The sequence below is a fragment of the Bemisia tabaci genome, chromosome 5 (genome assembly GCF_918797505.1).
Source record: "Bemisia tabaci chromosome 5, PGI_BMITA_v3".
Taxonomy (NCBI): domain Eukaryota; kingdom Metazoa; phylum Arthropoda; class Insecta; order Hemiptera; family Aleyrodidae; genus Bemisia; species Bemisia tabaci.
The window spans coordinates 5,505,917-5,529,242 of NC_092797.1; the positions used below are offsets into that span (position 1 = coordinate 5,505,917).

Consider the following 23,326-nt stretch of genomic DNA (forward strand, 5'->3'; position numbering starts at 1 on the left):
TACATAAATTATCAAATTTAAGTAACTTGATGAGGCATTACATTGAATTTCATGGTTATGCTAGGTCAGCCTCTGGTCGCCAAGCTGCTAATTTATGTATCCCACATTCCTCTTCTGCAAGTATGAATGATCAAATGGAAATGGATGATGAAGTTGCTCAACAAGATTGTGCAAGTATGAATGATGAAGTTGCTCACAGTGATCCCCTTCAGACATCCCCTAAATGTGAAGATGAACCGAAAAACCTTTGTCCCCTAATCCAAGAGGAAGTAGATATATTTTTATCCAAACTCTATGGAAATCCTAGAATAACTCGTAAACAAGTCCAAGAAATTATTAGTTACTCGCAAAACTTATTAAAAGGTTTAGGGAATGTCCTAAAGCAGCCCATCTTAGAACTATTACAAGCAGCAAAATCCAGCCCAGATTTAATCTTTCACTGGGAAGATACCCTTGCTTTTCTTGAAAAACCTTTGGAAGCTGTACGCTCAGAACATTTAAGGCTAAAAACTTTCCAAGAGGAAGGCACTTACATTGAGCCGATTGAAATAACATTTGGTTCTAATGCTGGAGCAGTTACCGCTCAAGGTGAACACTCGGTGGAAATGGTCACATTTACAGCTCATTTTATTCCTCTAAGACAATCTCTGAAAATATTCTTGTCTCAAGTAGAAGTGATGCCAATAATTGTAGATTTTCTAAAAGAAATAGACGATGAAGAGCATATTTTTTCACATTACATGAATGCCCAAGCTTGGAAAACATATAAAACTAGTTGTCAGTCTAAATTCGTCCTCCCTCTTTTCTACTATTCAGATGAGTTTGAATGTGGCAATGCATTAGGGTCCCATAAAGTCATACACAAAATAAATGGCAATTACGTGTGTATGCCTTTTCTTCCATTCCACTTAGCATATACATTTCAAAATATTTTAATGGTATATCTACATCACAGTACAGATAGCAAAATTTTTAGCAATAAAAAATTGTATCAATGCATTATTGATGAATTTAGATACTTAAATGAAGAAGGAATTTATGTAAATACTCCTTATTTTACAGGCTCAGTCTATTTTAAATTGGCTTTGTATTGCGGAGACAATTTGGGCTTGCACCAAATGTTAGGCTTCGTCCCCGGGTTTATGGCTAATTTCCCGTGCCGTTTTTGTAAAATCCATAGGGACGCTATGAGACAGCAGTGTGTTGACAATTTTTCGCTTTGGAGAAACCGTCAAAACTACGATGAAGACCTAGCAATTAATGACCAGTCAAAAACTGGTATTAGTGAACTTTGCTGTTTTAATGAAATTCCATCATTCCACTGTACTGAATCTGGGGGATTTGACATTTTCCATGATATCCTTGAAGGATGTTGTGTGTTCTCATTTGAAGTTATAATAATGCATTTGTTAGAGGAAAAATGTTTTGACTTAAATACGCTGAATAGTAGAATTGAGTTTTTTAACTACGGTTCAATCGACAAAGATTCAAAACCTCCTTTAATTAGTTCAGATGAGGGTAAAATAAAAATTTCCATGTCAGCTTCGGAAATGTTTATATTCACAAAGTATTTTGGTTTGATTATTGGCGACAAAGTACCTGAAGGACATGACGTGTGGGCATTGTACATTTTACTTCGAAGGATTATGGATATTTTAATGTCCCCTGCAATTTCTAATGATGATATTAAAATACTTGCAAATCTTATCCAGCAGCATCATGAACTATATTTAAAACTCAGTCCCAAGAAACGCTTAAAGAACAAGATGCATCATATGATTCATTACCCTAGGCTAATCCAGCTTTTCGGCCCGCCCATATATTTTTGGACTATGCGATTTGAGGCTTTTCACCGTTTGGCAAAAGCAATTGCATATTCCATAAGTACAAATAGAAATCTTACGTTATCACTTGCTATCAGAGCTCAGCTAGTTTTCCATTCTTTTTTAAAATGTCACTCTTGTATGGATAATCGATTTGACAGTGGGCCTTCATCATCTTGCAAGTTGTCTGATGTAGCAGGCTTTGATCAAATAGACAATGTAGCCCCCTCTGGGGAAACGATAGTGCAAGTTGTTCCTTGGATCACTGTTAAAGGTACCACTTTCAAGAAAGGAATGGTTCTAGTCATTGGCTATGAAAACCATTTATCAGATTTTGCACAGATTGAAACCATTTTCTTGCATAATTCAAAAATAGCCTTTGTTTGTACAAAAATGGAAACTATCAATTTTGACAATCATTTTTATGCTTTTGAAGTCAAAGTTCACAGAGAGTGTTGTCAGTATATTGAACTAGAAAAAGTTGTTCACACCTATCCAACTGTTATTAACCCAGCTGCAGGTAAACTTTTCGTTACTTATAAGTATGGCATTTAATTGCACTAAGCTCATAATTATTCTCGGTGAAATAAGCCCAAAAAAATACTAACGTCTGTGAGACTCGTACTGAAACCAATGTAAAGAGGTACCGACTAATATTTCTATGCAGGCTCAAAGATACAATTTTATTTGCTGAAATGTTCTGCCAAAGAAAGTTGCCATTGTGTAGATCTTGTAAGATCTTGTAAAGACCTTGTCAGATCTCGTGTAGAATCTTGTAAGATGCATTTGTCTCTACCTTAAATGTTTGAAATTATAATTTCCTATGTATTTAAGGATCTCAGGTGACCGAGGAAAAAAAATACAAATATTTCCCCTATAGTTTTGTAAAAGATCTGTTGAAAGATTTTGAAAGCGACAAAACTTTTTTGTAATGAGGATTTTTCCTTCTCTTTCCTGCAGAGAAATCTTTTTCTTTATTCTTTTAAGATTAATCTTAGTGTGTTGAGACAATAATATATAATGTTATTTGTGAAAATTGTATTTTTCTATACTGTTGAAGTTGATTTTATACTGTGACTTCAGCTTACTTTTCATTTCTGTTTTTTGTCTAAATCTCTTGTCTTCTATGTGAAATTTTCTCCATTTCATTTTCGGCGACCTTTTTCTTTCTCTCTAAAAGTTATATTATTTTACCCAATTATCAAATTAAAATGAATTAATATATCAATTACTTGAAGTCAAATATTCGTGTTTTACATGTCTTGTTTCCTCGACTTTTTTTTTTTTTTTCTAGAAGTAATTTTGGATCTGTCAACATTTGTTTCAAATTAGAAGTTTGAAGCTATCAGTGACAAAAGGGATTTGGTAAAAATTGAAGAACATGAAAAAACTAATCAAAAATATGATGATAATAATAATGTATAATTACTGAAGTTGAAGTGATAGTCAAAAACAGCATAACAGCAAAATAATATACTTCGAAGGCAAGGAAATTAAACATTTATTAAGATTTCAGAAGTTAAAAAGGACACTATGGTAGCAGAAAATTTGCGTGATAAAATTTTATTGCTTTGTATATGAAAGTACCCTTGATGAGCTGAGTTCGCAGTACTTTTTTTCAAACTTTTTTCCTCATCTTTACACGCTGCAGCAAAATAGGTTGAAAATGATAAAATTTACCAAACTGTGACCATCATTTCCCATTCAAACACATGTATTTTAGTAGATTAGATCATTCTGTCATTACTCCTTGATATATAATTGTTATCAATCTAGAAGGTGGAAATATTCTTAATTGGACTCTGCAGCTAGTTTGGTAGATTCCATTTATAAATTGAAGTCAAATATCAGAAATCTGAAAATTCTCCATCAGTCATAATAATTATTATTTTAAAAAATATCCGTGTGCAATAAAAAAAAAAAAATGAAATAAGAATACAGGTCAAAAACTGCAAAGGCGCCTCGTAGCGCCACGGAAACTTCATGAGCCTGCACTGAAAACTTCAGGAGCCTGCACTGAAAACTCCAGCAGCCTGAACCGAACTTCGGTTACCTGAGCCGAAGACTTCGGCAGCCTGAGCCGAAGACTTCGGCAGCCTGACCCGAAAACTTCGGTAGCCTGAACCGAAGACTTCGGCAGCCAGAACTGAACTTCGGTTACCTGAGCCGAAGACTTCGGCAGCCTGACCCGAAGACTTCGGTAGCCTGACCGGAAAACTTCGGCAGCCTGACCTGAACAACTTCGCTCCCGAACACCCTCAGGTGTGACATCCGAAAAATTCAGAGATCCATATCGCCTGAAGTTTTCAGATCACACGTCTGAAGTTCGGGTCATATCGCCGAAGTTTTTTTCTCCGTGCAGTCCAAAATTTTGTTGACACTCTGTGCCCAGGTTTCGGTATTTGCCCGTGACACATACATAACATAATAGATAACATTGCTTTAAATATATGTTTTAAAAACACATGCCGCACAAAACAGACACTAACCAATCAGGCGAAGAAGAAACTCGAGTTTTGGATTGTGAATGAATGTAAACTTACACCTACACTGAGATCCTACGAAAATGAACTGCAGATGGCTCCAATCATGACGTGAGAAAAATCCAGGCAAAAGCGAGCGTGAAATGCGCTTTCATGCCTAAGTTCGTTCCATCGAATGACTGTCTTCTTGTTTTTCTTGTCTTCTTGTTCTTCTGGTTTTTTTTTCATTCGTTCATAGATTTAATAGAGGGAACGCTCATGAATAGTGATTTACAGAAATGGCACTTACTTTCGACAGCTAATTTTGTGGTAAACAGTATAAAAGTAAGTGTTCGTATAAACACACACATATTCTGTGAAAATGAAATAGCTTTTCCCACTCTATAATATGAAATCCTAAGAGTAATGAGTAACGCACAACCCCAAAGGCGCGAGGCGCTTCGGAGGGTCGGATCGCAAAGCGATCAGGGGGAGGATAGCCCCCTGGTATGGTTGAAAGCTTTCTTAAATCCGGCACACTTTTTGCCGTCATCTAACCTATGAAGTTGTTTATTATTTTCATGCGTAACCAAGCAAGAATATAGAACGTGCAGTGCTACATGCTGCTCTCTTGCACAACATGAAATAAATACGTCTCTTTTTCTTACGATTAAAGGTGGGTGAAAACGAACAATTGGACTTTATTTTCGACTTCGGATTATAGGAACTACAATTTCTGGTTCATTCGTGAAGACACTTATTTGCAGAGGCTACAAAAGGTACATGCGTTGTTTTTAAACTGAACCAGAATTTGTAGTTCCTAAGGGCAAAATTCAGTCCAATTAGACTTACGAATGCTAAAACGATCTAGTATGTTGAACGCAAACCCTAGGTGCATAATTCCATTTAGAATAAATACGTCTATTTAAACGGCTTTAACCAGAATCAACCCAACTGAATTCCGGGTTACCTCATGTTTTCACATTGTCAATTAATTTATTTCTTTCCAAAAAAAACTATGTAAGCAACATAATAATCGTCCGCACGGTTCTTGAGGGTCTATTGGACAGTAAGTCGACAGCTAAAGTTGGAAAGGGCATATCTTCAATTGCGACCTGACAAACCTCCATCCATGTTTTATTGTCACGCAAAAAAAAAGTGACCGACAGTTCTTCTCGAAGATTTCGTTCCTCATAAATGAAAAAAAGTAGATTCACAGAAAATTTGGTCATTCTTTGTAGAAAGGGTATGCATTTGTGCAAGCTTTGGAAAGCTGTTTAAGTTGTGAATTTGTGTACTTGACTTGCATCCTGACAATATAAGTTGAGGGTACTTCAGGATTTTTTACCATACTTTACCGTATTTTTACTCATTTTTCCGTAAAAATTATTCGTCTGCGTGTTTGTTTGGCTTTGCTACAAATTGTATACAAAACTGCACAATCTGAGCAACAGCAGTTTATAAGCCGCTTCTACAAAGAATGATTCAATAATCTTATTTTGGTCAGTTTCTTTGAGTAACAGATGAAACCTTCTCAAAGATTTTGAACCGTCAGAATGGAAATACTCACTTTTCGACTTCGGTCATCGATATTCTTAAAAAACGAATAATATAAGTGCAATGAAATCTTCCGCTTAAACGACATTGATTCCATTTCCTCAAAACCACATTTCGTCGTTTCTTTCCTGAAAGAGCTTAACTACATTTCAATGTTGCCACATTTCTTTCTCGAATGGCGCTTTTACAAGAGGATACTCGAGCATTTCTAACTGGAAATGCGCCTGACTTTACTTCTGATCTCATGCAAAAATCAATGGCAGAAAAATTGTGGGGAAAAATGCACAGACTCATTCTTGTAAAAATTGAATTGTTTGGGTCACTTTTGCAACCTTGGGATGGAGTTACGTTCCTTCGTTCAGTAAACGACGATTTTTGCACTTGCTGCTCTATTCGGTAAAACGGCGACTTCAGGAAGGTCGGGAGGAAAGCGACTCGTGAATAATCGAGTATCGATATTTCCCCATTCGAAGCTATGGTAACGAATCGATTATTAAGACGGTTGTTTATCGATTCTTTTCTATAGGTTTAAATGGCGGACCAATCGATAAATCGCAAGGCACGTTCCGGTATTGGAGAAGTTGCAACGCCACGGGCTGCGCACGGAGAGTGATGCTGTGAACCTTTTAGCGCGGTCCTTGCAACTTATGTGATCTTGTCCGGGGAGCCTCACTTATCGCTCTCGCTTCGTCGCCCGGCTGCCAAAAGGTCGTAACTAACACATTTAGATGAGCCCCGAAAAGCGTTGAGTTGTATGGACGACAAGGCTCATTGCGAAGTGTACAGTTATGCCCTTGTGTCAGGAAGGCGACGAGTTATCCTCGCAGACGAAAGGAACGAGGGGCGAGTGAGGGAATGATTATGATTGATGACTCGCTGACTTCAAAGGCTACACTCCAGTTTTCCCAACGTTTTTCCCTCGAGACAAAATAAACTGTCGCCAAGACAATGAAACTCGTGGTTCACGACGACGCAGTCATCAGGTTTTATTTCTTTTCCACTCATCGCGGTGACCGGAATAATTTGTGACGATTTTTTACATTCAATACTGTTACTAGGTACACCCTTAGCAATAGGAATAAAAATTAGAGGAAAAAAAAATTGGGACTTATCATGTAAATACTTATTTCGGCAAGGATATTTCACGAAAAATGTATAGAGCTTGCATTTAAAAAAGTTTATTTTAAAAACTCCCCAACATTTGTATGCCTGAACATGAAAATACACATGATATTTGTAGAAAAGAAACGGATTTGTAAATTTGGATTGTAGAATTTACATGTTTTTTTGTACTTATGCAGTGATGAAGGGATAATAACAAAAAAGAATGAAGCAGAGAAAAAAGAGAAGAAATGCGAGAGAGGTAGTGGTGATAAAGTGAGTTTATTTTTACGTGGTGCCTTAACATCGGAGGCCATTTACACTTCTGGTAATATTAACTTGAAAATATGAAGAATGGGGGGAAGAAAAAACACATTTGAAAGTTAGCAGCAAAAAACAAAAGCGTAAAATTTTGAGGATTGGGAGAAAAACAGAAAAAAGAGAATATAAATGAAACTAGGGGCTTATGGGGCTGCTTCGCAGCCCCTTATTTTTCCTGTACACTTTTCACTTTCACATGTTTTTTTTTTTATTTATTTATTTATTTTCATTTAATTTTCTGTTTTGTCTTTGAATCGGGTCTAATTATTTTTTTGAGAGAATAAATATAACAAATGTTTTCAAAAATTGTAATTTTATTTAGTAAACTTTAAACTAAAATTTTGTTTTAATCTTCATACAAAATTATTTTTTAGGTTTTACATTTGTTTTCAAACTAATTTTAAAGAAGATCTTTTTTTATTTTTTAAATACTTTGCTTTTTTTCGATTAAATTGTTGATTCTTCTTTTGCCATTTCTGTCCTGCTTTTCTTCCTATATTTCCTACAACTTTGCTCTTCTTCTTTCCTCCTTTTGTCTTTTCTTTTTTTGCTTCTTCTTTTTCTTCTTCAGTAGCTGTTCCTTCTGGTTCTTCTTCTTTTTCTGCTCCTGTTTTAACTTCATCTAATTTTTCCGCTTTTTCTTCTTCGTTTTTTCCATGTTCAGTCTGCTTTCTGGTTCCGGTAATAAACTTACCTATATATGGATCCTTTAACTTTAAAGCAATAAGGTCCATCACCCGGAATATCAATTCGATTTGCAGAGAAAGAGGCAAAAGCAACAGCACTATTATAATTTCTGATATGCTTTATGAAATTTGGAGAATATAAAAATAATGATTTCAAATCGGTATCTGTCCGAATACTCGGTAAAGAAATTAAGCCATTTTGGCAGCAGTTATTAAAATGACCAACATTTCACCCTGAAAATGGCGAGCATCACAATGATGACAAATTATATTCATTGAACCGACTGAAAATTTGGTAACAAAATTTTCATCAAAGTTCTGATCATCAATTTTATACTTCCGAAATGAAGAAATGAAACTTTGATTTTCTATACTAATAACAGAGTTAAGTTCTTGCTTCACTAAACGAACATGCAAAGAATTCTGGAAAACGCGACCACGTTTTGGAGGACGACCGCCTTGGTCATTGAAAATTTCACTCATAACAACTGTTAAATTTAAAATTAAAATTAGTAAAAATTATTATTATTTTAACAAAATCATAACTGAAAAGTTCAATTTTTAAATTAAAAAAAATAAATCAGAAGAAAAAGGATGAAATGAAAATGGAAATTAATAATAAACATATTTATACACATTGAAAAGAAACAGCGTGAAAAGTTCTGATCGGAAATGAGAAAAAAAACTTGGAGGTTATTGACTTAATGAGGAAAAATTGGCAATAGGAAAAAGATGGAACCAATCATGAAAAACCGTAAAAAAAAAAAAACGCGGGAAAAGAAAAATGTAAGTTGATGGCAGTTGAGTGTTGGAAGTAACCTCACTTAATGATGATTGTTGAATGAAAACAGCTGATAAAAAGACAGCAAACAAACAGTAAAGTAAGATGCGTAGCAACAAAACTTTTCCGAAAAACAAAAAACAAAGAACCCCCACTTCCCCTCATCCAATTTATGAGTTTTTAGGGATTTAAAAATCGGGGACGAACCCCAGAAAATAATTTATAGTTTTCCCGAAGCATTGAGAACAACACCTTTCAAATGAACCAACGCCCCTCGCAATTAGTACAGTGGTTGATTCACAATTTCATTCTATTTTTCAAATTAAATATTAAGATAGGAACTTGAAAGGAGGAAAAAGTCCATCACTAGATCTCCAGTGTTTACGTTTGGCGGTGGGTGAAGGTAAGAGGTTAGATTTTGAGTTTAGTGGAGCGCTCGAATTTGAAGAATTTTCGACAAGGAAGATTGAAAAAAGTAGAAAAGAGAGAGAGAGAAAAAGAAGATAGGAAGGAGAAGAAGAAAAGAAAAGAGAAGGAAGAAGAAAAAAGATGTAGAAGAAGACAAAAGAGGAAGAAGACGAAAAAAAGAAAAGAGGAGGAAGAAGAAAAAAGATGTAGAAGAAAAAAAGAGGAAAAAGAGGAAAAAAGAAAAGAGGAGGAAGAAGAAAAAAGATGTAGAAGAAAAGGAAAAGAGGAGGAAGAGGAAAAAATAAAAGAGGAAGAAGAAGAAAAACAGAGATAGAGGAAAAAAAGAGGAAGAAGAGGAAAAAAGAAAAGAGGAGGAGGAAGAAAAAAGATGTAGAAGAAAAAGAAAAGAGGAAAAAGAGGAAAAAAGAAAAGAGGAAGAAGAGGGAAAAAAGAGGAGGAGGAAAACAGAAAAGAAGAAGAAGAAAAAAAATGAAAATGGAAAAGGTTCTACTGAAATGAAAGGAATATGAAAAATGCGGACACATAGGTGTTGAAATGAAAACACTCTGGACGCCATAAATCCGAAGTTGGAGCATAATTGAAACTTGAGGGAAGTTATCAAGTCAGCGACCGACTCCCGCACGCGGTACATGAATTATCGAGTAGCAGCAAACTCCGCTTCATCGCGGAAATAGAGTCCGCATTATTATAATTCCGATACATTTTTCCCTTGTTTTAATCGCGATAAAAAAATGATGAATAGCTCCGGCTTGAGGTGGGAAACGCCGAGATTTCCCGTGTAAATAACGCGAAAAGTTTACCAACAAACTGCCATTTCCCCCGAGGAGGGTGAAATTGTTTCCGTCGCGGAAAATACGGGACCGGGGGCCCATGTTGTCGGCTGGCACGCATCACAGACAAAATACATATTTTACAGACCTTGAATTAACCGAAGCATGTGGTTTACGTGCATAAAATCGAAGTGAAAAACTTGCAACGTCGCAAATTGATCTACGAATGTAATCTCACCGACGGTGATGACAAAATGTGTAACTACTAGATTGTGCTTTCAGCAGCGGTAATCGCGATCTCCTGCCATCGAGTCGACGGGAAACTGTCTAAGGCGCTCTGAGCAACTATTCAACCACAAAAGTATTGCACAGTATCAGACGGAATTGAAGGCGCGCTAGCGTACGTAAATATACTGGTGTCGTTTACCACTGAGTAGAGCCCTGAAGATCCTACGATATGCGGCTTCTGTTCGATCGATTTTTGTGAAACTTGGGGCCGGGTGGCATTTTTGAACGGGAGACTTGAAATACAACTCAAATTTTCAAAATACAAAAATCCAAGATGGCGAATGTGGTCTACCATGCTACATCGACTTCTGTTCGATTGATGTCAGAGAAACTTGGTGCCGGGAGGTATTTAATGACGTAAAAGTTGAATTTACAGTAAAATTATCAAATTTGTACCTTGAACCTCCTTTTTACTTGTTGTAATTAGTACCTCAAATGCTACCTTGGCGCCTAGGAAAATATGCAATTTTGCAATCAAGATATCTATTTTCATTTTTCAGTTCTATTTCAAAATCGACGAAATTTTAGCTAACTTAGACCTCCCTATCGAAGCGCTCTCCATCTTATTTTTGTTGTTTAAAGGCAGATAACAATTCCTGTCATAAAAAAGATTAGTTTCCTTATGTTCTATTTAGCTCTGAATTCTTTATAATCGACGAGGGAGATAAAAAACTCATTCCTTCAACTTATGTTTTCCCATTAAAATTTTAGGCGAAACATGTTGAATACGTTAAAATCTTCCACAAGCAACCCAAAAGTGAGAACAACAGAGTTCGCAGTCTACATTCTGAATAGTGGATTAAAACTTCCCGCTCGTGAAAAACCCATAATTAAAACAAGCAAAATTATTAGACACAGGCATTGAAATCAAAATTCACGCCAGGAAAATAGCCAAGACTTGGTTTCGCACACATTTTCTTCATCTCCTGATACAAGAAATCAAAAAATACGATCTGCTTGGAAAATTTTATCGAATGGGAAAACCCTTCCATGGTAAAGTATGCTGGAATTGGTTCAGAGCTCAATTTGACTCCAGCAGACTCCGGTTCTCTTGTGCGTTGAAAGAATGAATTAACGTAGAAAAATACCCGTTATTTTCTAACTTATGAGTTCAATTTAAGAATTTGTAATGCATCCATCGTATTCTACACAAAATTGGCGTAGAGAAACATTAAATAGAGCTTCATTTCGTACCATGTCTAATCATTCATTATTTACGAGAAAAATTCGAGGATCTTCTAAAAATCAAGCGTACTTTTTAAGGTCTCGCGAACCTCGGAAACTGTTTGAGTCGACTTGGTTGATTCGACAACCACGCACGAATATTATTCTTCGAGAGGATTTGACTCCGTAAACTTCAGGTTTCGGTCTTGCTTGAAGGGAGAGTGGAATTGAAAAGCGAGGGCAAAGGATATTTCCTGTCGATTTTTTACCGAACGGGAGTGAGATCTCATAACTCGCGATTTTACGGTTCGTGTTTTATGAAACGCCCGCGGTTACCTTTGCGCCGCGAAGATTTTCGTTGCCGAATCAGGTTTTTTGCAGGTTTGGGCCAAGCTCAACAGAAAAGAACCAAGTCATGCAAGATAGAAAAAAGAGGTTTGAAGGTATATTCCTTCATAAGACTCATCATTAAGTCAGTGGCAAGGCGTGCTTTGCGATATATCGATTGATACGCCACTCAAACCTATGAAAAAAGATCGATTATCAGGGTGTTCGCAGCGAACACCTTAGTAATCGATTCTTTACCATAGCTTCAAATGGCAAGATATCGATAATCGATTATTCACGCCACGCCACTGCATTAACTTCGACGCCTCCTCCCATATTCAAAATATTTTCTCTCGCCTTAGAGATGTATTCTGCTAAAGAACTGTACTAAAGAAGAGCACCGTATGAAAATTCGAAATTTGCCAAATTCACCCCAATAAAATTTGTATTTTTGATGAATTATGAATTTTTCGTCTTGAAATTTTCAGATAATTTACATCTGACTGCGAATAAAATTCTCGGAAAAGTTGTAGAGTAAAAGTTTTACAGATTTTCCTGAAAATTCTAATTTCATCGTTGGAAAGTTGGCAACGTCTGAAGGCTCATACTGCGCTCCTCATCAGCATGGCGGTATTCATATTTTGTTTCGTGATGTGATTTGGTTCCTCCCTATTTTTTTAAGGTTTGTTTGGCTTTTCAAAGAGAAAAAAACTTTTGATGCTGATTTCAGGTTCCTTGGTTCCTTTTTTAATTTATGTCATGCACTCATGCAATAAAACCTCAATAATCCGGTCTTATTGGGACCTGAGTCAAAGCTGCTAGGGCAAGGCCGGATTCCCCGAAATTCGGAACTATAGTTTTACAGAATTTAGTGCTGTACTAGGATTAAAAACAGTATATTTATGCCAAATGAGTCAGACTTGGCGTATTTAATGGAGGGCCTGTGCCCTCTGCATTTACCGTGGTTCCTCGCCACGAAAGCAAGCTATCACACCCTCTATTAGCAAAGCCTACTAATTTAACTTCGGCAAAATAGGGGAAAGCTCGGGATTTTATTCTGCCGTAGTTGCGAAATTGAACGGGCTAATTGAGAGTCCAGTTATTACGAAGTAGAATAGTGAAGTTCAAACAGAGGATTCTGGGTTAGCAGATCGGCAAGTTGGATGAGCCTGATCTCTCCGAATATTGGCGTTGGTTTTCTCAATTGCGACACAGAAGCCGTTTCATTTATTTTTTTTGTTGTGTGTGTCGCACTAGGTGCTTTCAAAATTTCCAAGGAAACACCCACATATGTAAAAAGAGAGCGTGGAGTTTCTTTTGGTGGCTACTTGGATGGCGACCGCCTAGAAGAATACATAGTCACATCGGGAAACCTTAGAGTTGCGGCAGTTTATGAAATTCAAAGACCAGACATTTTATTTTCATCAGAAAAACTTGAATTCACGTTCGGTAAAATTCTACAAAATTTTGTGAAACTTTTACAGCAATTTTTTTTTAAACTTTGTTTCTTTCCTCACCGTATTATTTACGTATTGGGTAAAATATTTTGTCTTCGATGTTTTCTACTCAATTAATTTACTCCAATCGGACCGCGTTTAGCAAAAAGGAACCAAGCCACATCAGCTATCGCCAAATTTAACTGGGCATTGCAATTTTTTACTAGAGAACGTTTGCGCGGATTCCTTTGAAAATGTTAAGGACTTTGCTTCGTACTATGTAAAGAATCCACTGAGATTTGCACAAAAATTCGCACAACCGTTTTCATGTAAAAAATTAAATCGCCCAATTAAATTTTTTAATAGCTCGATGTGGTTTGGTTCCTTTCTGCTTACCACGATCCAATTCATCTTAATTCAATCATAGGGAGCCCCAAAAAGCAAGAGAGAATTGGATATCCGTCGGCGAAAATATTATATGAAATTTTACGAAATTTGTATCTTTGCTAGGTTCATCCCGTATTGGGTAAAATATTTTGTCTCTGGTGTTCTCAACCCGATAAAATCATTCCAATTCATCTCAATTTTATTATAAGGATCCACGAAAAACTAAGAGAGAATAAATTGATATCCTTTGGCGAAAATTATGGGAAATTTTGCGAAACTTGTATCTTCGCTTGCTTCACCCCGTACAGGGCAAAATATTTTGTCTCTGGTGTTCTCTACCAATTTAATTCATTCCAATTTATCTCGATTCCATCACGGGGATCCACAAAAAAACCGAGAGAAAATTGGATTGGCGTTGGGCGGGGGGAGAGGAGGGGGCCGAAAATCGATTCGGCAACAGATTCGAAGGGAGGAAGGGAGACGGAAAAAGCGCGCCGAGTCTGAATTCTGACCCGCGCGGCCTGCGCGGCGACCAGAATTTCATTAAACGACTATTAGAGCGCCCGGCTAGGTACATAAATTCCGCTGAAATGATATCGGATTTATATTTCCGATGGCTTCTCCCGTCCTGGCTCCTGCCTCATCTCATTACGCAGTTGCCGTTCCCGGGAGCCCGCCAATTTCACGGGGTGAAATTCTCTCGAGTTCGCGCGATGGATCGTAGTCGATACATCAAACAGGTGAGATTGTGCTCACGTCGATTGGTTCAACAGGTAAAAATAGCCTCAAAAGTCGATTGAGTGATTTGAGCAGGGTGTCTACTAAAACCAGACTAAAGCAGGCTGGTCAAAAATAGTTAGTTAGTATATTTTAAGATATTCAGCGTCACAGGCTATCAACGTCTTTACAGAAAATTTTGAAAATGGGTTTTGAAAATGGGAGTATATACGAAAATTTAGATTTTTAAATTGAGAGAGGTGAAGAGTTTCAGAATTTTGGTAGTAATGTTGGGTTCATCGCATGAAAGTGGGTTTGTATTTCTGTTGATTGTAGGGGAGTAGATCTGGGTCAAAAATAAGTACTCTTACAGTACTTTTTCAGTACATTCTCGAGAAATTCAGTACCTCTTCCAACAGCAAAATTCCGTGCTTTTTCAGTACCTCCACTTGACGAAATTAGACAAATTTCAAAAATTTGAAATTGCGACAAAAATGACGAAAAATTAAAAAAATTCCGGACCTCTTTGCAGAATTTCCGCACTTTTTTAGAACTTCCGGACCGCCCTTTAAAAAATTAGTACTATATCCGGACTTTCAGACACCCTGCTTGAGGGAACGGGTTTCTAGAGATAGTTTCTTTATTCTTATGCGTGTTTAATAGAAATGAAAAGGAAAATTGTTAGGAATTTTCTCACTTTAAGGTTTTCCTATTTAAATCATAAAATTTTTGTTTGGTATTATTATGTTCTATTGTTTTGAACCAAACGATACATCAAACCCTCATCGAATACGATCTATGGGACATATTCGATACATCAAACGGGTGAGATTGTATCGATATCGATTGGTTCAACAAGTAAACTTAGCCTCAAAAGTCAATTGAGTAATCTTAGGGAACTGGTATCTACGGAGTGATTTTTTATACTTATGAGTATTTAATGGACATGAAAAGTGAAATTGTTGGGAATTTTATCATTTACAGCTTTTCCTACGTAGATCTTAACATTTTGTTTGGTGTTATGTTCTATTATTTTGAACCAAACGATACATCGAACCACTATCGAATACGATCCATTCTCTTGAATTCGCACAATTGATCGTATTCGATAGTGGTTCCATGTTTCGTTTGGTTCAAAACAATAAAACATCATCTGAAACAAAATTTTAGGGTTTAAGTTGAAAAAGCTGAAAGTTAGAAAATGCCTAGCAATTTCACATTTTACTGCCGTTTAGTACTCAAAAGAATAAAAATAAAAACCTGAAAATCCCGTTCTCTCAGATTTCTAAATTAACTTTTGAGGCTGTGTTTACATGTTGAACCAATTAATATCTATACAGTCTCACCTATTTGATATACCGAATACGATCTGTGGTTGAGGCTTGATAGGAAATGTTGAATACCAACATTTTAAATTGATCTTTTATAACTCAGGGTTCCCACTGGTACGTTATCATCTAAAATCCTTGATTTTTCATAACCCTTCCTTTACTATTTCCATACTATCCAAAATATTCCTCTTATGTAATGTAAACAAAGTGCAACAGCTGAGCCAAAGCTCCAAGATTGATGTTGTCATATTATCATACCGCAGAGACTATTACGGTTACATTCGAACTTCACTTCGCAATTAGGAACTACAATTTCTTTCTAATCCGTAAAAATACTTTCGTGCGTAGGGAAACTAATGGTACATGTGTCGTTTTCAAACTGAGCCAGAAATTGTTGTTTCTAAGTGCAAACTGCAGTCAATTTAATGCGTAATTTAACTTAAGTAGATTATAGATTTTTCCCCTTTTTTTATAGGTGCAAGAAGATTGAATTTATGCACGTAAGAAACGATGATATCTTAATTGGACGTATTTATGCTAAAAGGAACTATGTTCCACGCAAACCCTATGTACATCGTTCCTTTTAGCATAAATAGTCCAATTAGGAGTTACTTTCAGTAATTTTCGTTACATGGGTCGTGTTCCACGTGGTATTTTGAGGAGAAATTGTGTATCATGATGCTTTGATTCTCATCTTGTCTAGTAGTCCGATACAGATTGAGCAGATTTTCGGGAAGGCCTGACAACGTTGCGTTGTTTCACGTAGCATTTTCCAGAGCAAAAGCAAAATGCCATCAACCGAGAGGCAGATGGTAGATTCAGTTTCGGATTCGGTGATTCAAGTCGGGCGGAATCAGAACTGGACTACATTCTGCTGTTGGGAGCGACTATTTCTGGTATTATCTACGGAAGCACCTATTCCCAGAGAGAAACTCACGGCGCGTATGATGTTTTTACGAAGAAGTGGAAATAGTGGTTTCGTATTGCAAAATGCGATCCGACTCATCCTGGCTGGGGAATAATCCATGTTCTCTCCTGGAAAAATAGAAGTCTCTCACGATTTAGAACCACGGGCATACTTCGGGTCTGGCCGTCTGGCCGAATGAAATACCTTGTTTTTCGATGATTCAATTGCTCTAATCATAGAACCGTGATTTGGCGGTTGAAACTTGGAGATTGGCCAGAAAAAACAAAATCCGTCGGAACGCGAAGTTTCAACTTCAGATATTGAAATTGGTAGGTAGTGTGATCTGGGGGAACAGGTTTATTCGGAGAGATTTTTGATACTTATGAGTATTTAATGGCAATGAAAAGTGAAATTGTTAGGAATTTTCTCATTTATAGCTTTTCCAACTGATATCCTAAAATTTTTGTTTGGTGTTTTGTTTGTCCTCTTTTTCGATAATTCCATTGCTCTAATCATAGAACCGTGATTTGGCAGTTGAAACTTGGAGATTGGCCAGAAAGAACGAAATTCGTCGGAACGCAAAGTTTCAACTTTAGATATTGAAATTGGTAAGTAGTGGAATCGAGCGGGCATCGATAATATCGCGTCGATTTAATTGGCATGTCTGATTTAGCGACTGAGTTTCAATCAACAAAGACACAGCGAATTCTGACTCATCCCGATTCATCCCCTTTCATCTCAATTCATTTCCTCTCATACCAAGTCATCCTGTTTTATCCTTCCTTCCCGATTAACCCTCTAAGCGTGAATTGCTTTGGGATCTTGGATTCCAGCTTTCGTAAAAATGCGGAGTCCACTAATGGACCACTAGACAAGGTACGAATTTCAGCATTCTGATACACGTTTATTAACCAGAATTTCACGTAAAACATGATTCGCGCAACGAAAATTACTGAAACCAACTCCTCACGAAGATATTAACATTTTTCTTTCACATTGGTTGCGAGGAATTTGAACTGCCCGCTCACAAAAAACTCAAAGCTCAACGTGAGTCAAACCGCCCACAACAACGGTTTCAGCAAGCTCCCCAATCGAGCAATGTTCATTTCCCACCATGTGTTTTTTCAAACTATAAGTAATTTGCTATAGCTGAGCCAAAGTGTCAAGATTGAGGTTGCCAAATTTTTTTATTGCAGAGACTGTCATTATAACGTTAAGCGCGCGATGTGAATCACGTAGAGCATTGAGTTTCATGAGCGAGTGATTTGAATTCACGCACCAAGAATCATTAAATATGTTCGGAAGAAGTTGATTTCGGTAATTTACGTTGTGCGCATCGTGTTTTACGTGAACTTTTGGTGAAGAAACATATATCAGAATGCTGATTTTCGTACCTTGTCTAGTGCTTCATTGTTAATTACAGAGGCGAGACGTGAATGATCGATTTTCGATATTTCCCCATTTGAAGCTATGGTAAAGAATCGATTATTAAGGTGTTCGTTGCGAACACTGTTTATCGACCCTTTTCTATTGGTTTAAATGGCAGATGAATCGATACATCGCAAAGCACGCCACGCCACTGGTTAATTAGATCGTGTTGAGCAGAGAGGAACCAAGCCACATCAGCTATTGCGAAATTTAACCGGGCAATTTAATTTATATACATAGAGACGGTTGTGCGGATTTTTTTGGAGCAAATTTCAGGGATCCTTAAAATTTTCAAAGGAACAAACGTTCTCTTGTAAAAACTTAAAATGCCCAGTTAAATTCGGCAGTAGCTGATGTGGCTTGGTTCCTCTTTTCTAAACGCGGTCCACTCGAAAACAGTGTTCATGAATTTGTTTTCAATGTTCGGAAGATAATTTCCGGCACGGACATTCTTTGATGATCCACATACTGACCAACATTTTAATTTTTTTTTAAAATAAACGGAATAAAGGTTAGAATTTCAAAAAGAGCGATCATACCCAGAATGCACGGCTCAAAAGCTGAAGATCTGCCTTAACCTCGCCCGTTTACACAACTCGGATCGTAAGCGCGCTAGAGGGCGGGGGGGGGGGGGGTGGTGGTGGTTTAAAATATATTGTCTCTGACCCCGACGACTTATTAATCCGGGACGCACAACATGTTTCAAGTACCTCTCTCGCTAATAGCCACTCGCCGCGTATCGTCGCCCCTCCGACGTAAAGACGTATCTCGATTCCCACATGAGCCCTGTTTCCCATATAACTTCATGCTTTCCAGGGTTCAAGTGCAAATTGAGATACGCCCTTCCGCGGGTGGAGCGACGAGTATGTGCAAGCGAATCCGGATGACCCCCGTCGGGCGAAGAGACGTTTCGCTGACGCCAAGATTAAAACGCAGCGTGGGTCAAGCCCCCCTCCGTCCCCCGTTCCAAAACCCACCTATCCCCCCTCCCCCTCGTTCCACCCCGTGAAAGGAAGGGGAATTTCGCCGAGAAGGGGGGACGGGGGTCAGTCGCGGTGGGGTCTCGTTAAATTACGCGTAGATGCTTTGGCGCGACGATTTATCAAACCGGCTGAAAAAAGCTGTGTCAGATTTTTACCCCCCACCCCCCCACCGTCCCCCCGGAAGAGGGGGGTTCGAGACGCCGCCGGGATGATTTTCAACTACGCCCTCAGACGTCGCCCACCCCTGCGATCCCCTCCGCGCTTTTGTCGTGCGTTTCGATGAATCGATTGATCTACCGTTACAGGGTGTTTACCAGTTATGAAAAACCAAACTTGGGGACTTTCGGGGACTTTTAGGGTAGTTTTTCCAAGAAAATCGGAGACTTTTAGGGGAGTTTTTTCAAGAAAATTGGGGACTTTTAGGGGAGTTTTTCCAAGAAAATCGGGGACTTTTAGGGGATTTTTTACAAGAAAATCGGGGACTTTTTTCCCGAAATAGCAAGAGAAAGGGAGCTAGTTAGAGCGTTAAAAGGCGTATTTTATACGACTAATTTTACAAGTCATGTTGAACCGATGAAAACATACGAGAAACCAAGCAACACTCCGGTTTTTTTATTCCTGGTTATACTGCGCTGCCGCGGCTACAATTTGAAAATGCCGGTGTTTAGGAAGATTTTGGTTATTTTTTGAGGACCTGAACAAGAAAATTGGGGAATTTCAGGGATATCGGGGACGTTCTTCCAAAATCGGGGATAATCGGGGACATTGGGGACTTTTAGGGACCGGTAGACACCCTGCATTAGAATATACAGAAAAGGACCGATTATCAGGACGTTTGCAACGAACGCCTTACTAATCGATTCTTTTACCGATTCTTCAACGAGAAATTTTGAGGCTTGGCTCATATTAATTTATGAATTAAAAATTTAAAAATTGGATATTTGCGATTTTTAAGTGTTTGAGTCCATAGTAAGGATTTCCAGAAACATTCACGATATTTTGAATGTGCCTGACCTCCTCAACCCTACTTTCAGACAAAACTTGGCGCCAAAGGTGACGTCTAGCTGAAACATGTAGAGGCGACAACTCGTGAAATATTAAAGGGTGGGAATTTGGTAACATTGAGGTGTAGTTATGGTCTTTCGTAAGGAAAACGATGATCTGTGAGGGAAGGAGGGTTGCTGAGGCTGTGCTAATTCGGTAGAAGGGCGTGCTTCGTTACGCCCACGCAGATGAGTTGTCGGGGAAAGAGGCACTGACAAACTCTCAAAATTTGCAACATTGTATTCCCTTCATTTCAACCCATCATAAATAATCGATTCCAGGTGGGATGGTCTGTTTCGATATAAATCGATTATTTCACATCCTGTAGACGGGCAAGGCGCATTGCTGCCGATTTGCGAGATTCGCGACTCGACGTTGAATTCAAAATTGTGGACGCGATAAACGGTAAACTAGACTGTGGGTGATGGGGTGGAACATTTTAGAACCCACGTACGAGGACTCCAGGATGCCCCTCGTAAAACGCCCATGCATCCGTCAGTGTTGCCAAATCGATTGTGAAACTACTAAATCAAGCATCTCAGTTTGCCACGTCCGAAAGAGCCTGTCAAAAAGGTGCCCCTCTTTGGAGGAACTCATTTCGTTCAAATGTGGTCTACATGAAACCTTGTGATGAAGTGATACTCATTTGAAAGTTTTAAATTGAGCCCAAAGTTCGTTTTGGTAGTGCGGATTTGCACAGTGTATAGTTTTTACCATTGAAAAATTCTACTATTTTGAAGGTCCTCGGTTGAAAAAACAACTTTAGATGACCCCGTGTTATTTTTTTGAGGTATTTCATCATAAGTCGGTGTTACTGTGCCACGGAAAATAAAATGAGATCAATTAGAGCTCTTGTTTCCGACGAAGGAACTTCAAATCAATAGCATTTTTCAATGGTAAAAACTGTAAATTTTTAGACGCAGAGTTGCCAAAATGAGTTTTGAACTGAAGCTAAAACTTCCTTTGGAAGATTTCTTAAAGACTATATTTGTTTTGAGCAAAATCTATTAGGTCCCCCCAAAAAGGGCACAAAAAGGTTCTCTTTTTGACAGTCTGATATCTGTTTCATCTCAGGTTCTTACGGGATGTACGAGTAACTTAGAGCAGACGGGTCGTAAATAACGATTTTGAAACAATCGAGTTAGTCTCACTCTCGGTAAATTGAGAAGAGGCTCTCTTCTTGCGGGGGAACGTTTAGTATGATGATTATATGAGGACAGATTTAACCAGAATTAACCTAACTGTATTAGACGTTCCCTAATTTCCTCTGATGCTTTATTATTGAAACAGGAAACGAGGTGACGCTGAAAATTGAAATTCGTTGAGTTTATTTTTCATGACCTAGAGTAAATTTACAGAAAGTTGAAAGACGTAACGTAATTTAGTTCTAAGTTTAAAAAGTAAAACACGAGAGAATATTGTGTAACGTGAAATACAGTCAGGCTAATTCCGGTTAAATCCGTCCAAATAATCATCATTATACATAGGGTACGTCACTCTGAGTGAAGCAACTATTCGAGCGTTGCGGTAATGCTAGGAAGTATCCATCAAATTGAAGGCGATTTTATTGGGACGGTGGAACTTACAATGCCGCGATACAATGAAACCATAGCGTCTCTGTCGATGTCGGGCCGCTGCACAGATTTACAGTGGATACAAAATTTAAAAAATGCAATTACGATCCTTCTGCTCTAGGCTACTGATATGTTTATGTAATTTAAAACGATTTTGCGTTAAAAAATTAAATAACAATACAGAAAATGCGAAGATTTTGAAACGTCGCAATCAAGACACGTATTTTTGAGATGGTACTGGGACGTCACGCAACTATCACACTCTCGCTGTACTTGGTTTTAAATTTTCCCGCCAAAGTATTTGAAATTTAAGGGGCTTTTTGGGGGTGTTTGCGGGGTCCAACCAACGGGAAAAATGCACTGTGCTGTAATGCACGCAACTAGAAAATGAATTTAAGAAAAGCATTCGGGCAATATTCTCGTTTTCTCATGCAAATTCCCCATTGGCACGGATAAAATTCGCAGTTTCCCGCACGAATGAACGTAACTAAATTTCAATGTTGCCAAATTTCCCCGAGAAAATTGCATTTTTACCGGGAGAGTTTTGGGAATTTCTAACTAAAATTTTCATCGATTTTTCTTCGGATCTCCTGTAAAAACCAGAAAAATGTTGGGCCAAAATTTGACAGGTATATTCTTGCCAAAAAATTAAATTGTTTGAATCAATTTTGCAACTTTAGAATGGAGGTACGTTTTTTCGTGCGGGGAACGACGAATTCACAAATGCTTAGTAGAAACGACGTATACGATTCCCTTTACTTTCAGATGCCTTCAATGCTTCAGATTCACAACTTTATGTGCGAATAAATGATATAAAGGTCTCTTCATAATTTTCCCTCTGAAAATTTATAAGATTCTTTCTTTACTTTCAAAAAAAATGATTAACTAGTTATGTTCTTTTGCTGAAATATACCGACAAAATTTTACACTTCAAGCAGTATTACAAGACTTCTACGTGGTTTCTGAGAAGAATGTCTCAACTACCATCGTGTCATTCGTAATCAGAAAGAGCAATCGCTCATCTATTCCCTTTATCGAGTGAATGAATAGCTTCGGCCTCCCTAATTTCATATTTGAATCAGTTCGTCGCTTGGCTGACATAAGGGCGTAACTACACATTGAGATGAGCCCGGAAAAGCATTGAATTGTATGGAAGACAGGGCTCATTGCAGAGTGTAGTTACGCCCTTATGTCAGGTAAGCGACGAGTTGTTTCCGAAAGGGAACCGGTCCATTCCTCGATGAGTCTCAGTTGGACGTATTTCTACCAAACAGACCTATGTGGAGGTGAGAAATATGGGGTGTGCTCGTTAGTTCTCTGGCCGTAAGAGTGAATGGGAATAATAAAGCGCCAGTGACGTCAGCGGCAATGAAGGAGCCGGAGCGCGGCGGGGAGATCGCTGGAGGGAGTCTTTAACTCATGAGCCCTGTCCACAACGCTCTCTTGCCATCCTCGCGGCTCATGAGTTCCTCATTCAGTTGGCACATAGGTCTGTTTGATAGAATGCAGTATCCCGCTTTTCCAATTCTTCAAAAGGAACCACGCCCACTTTTACATTGCTTCTTATGCAGCTTCCTAGAGCGCACCCCATGTTTCTCACCTCCGCATAGGTCTGTTTGGTAGAAATACGTCCAGTTGATATGTCCTTTTATGCAAGGCAAGACTCATGCAAAAACGGACTCGTTTCCTTTTGAAAACAACCGATTCATTTTCCATATACTTCAAAGTCACCGGGAATCGCATAATTTACTCTCCATAGCGCACACAATTCGAACAGTGGCGAGGCTTGATGATCGATTATCGAAATTTC

General features: G+C 38.1%; 1 protein-coding gene across 4 annotated transcripts in view; it reads right to left on the reverse strand.

Annotated features, from left to right (window-relative positions):
* LOC109034870 (Protein C kinase 53E) overlaps window positions 1-23,326 on the reverse strand; it is a 337,504-nt gene that overhangs the window by 97,276 nt on the left and 216,902 nt on the right. The window lies entirely within an intron of this gene.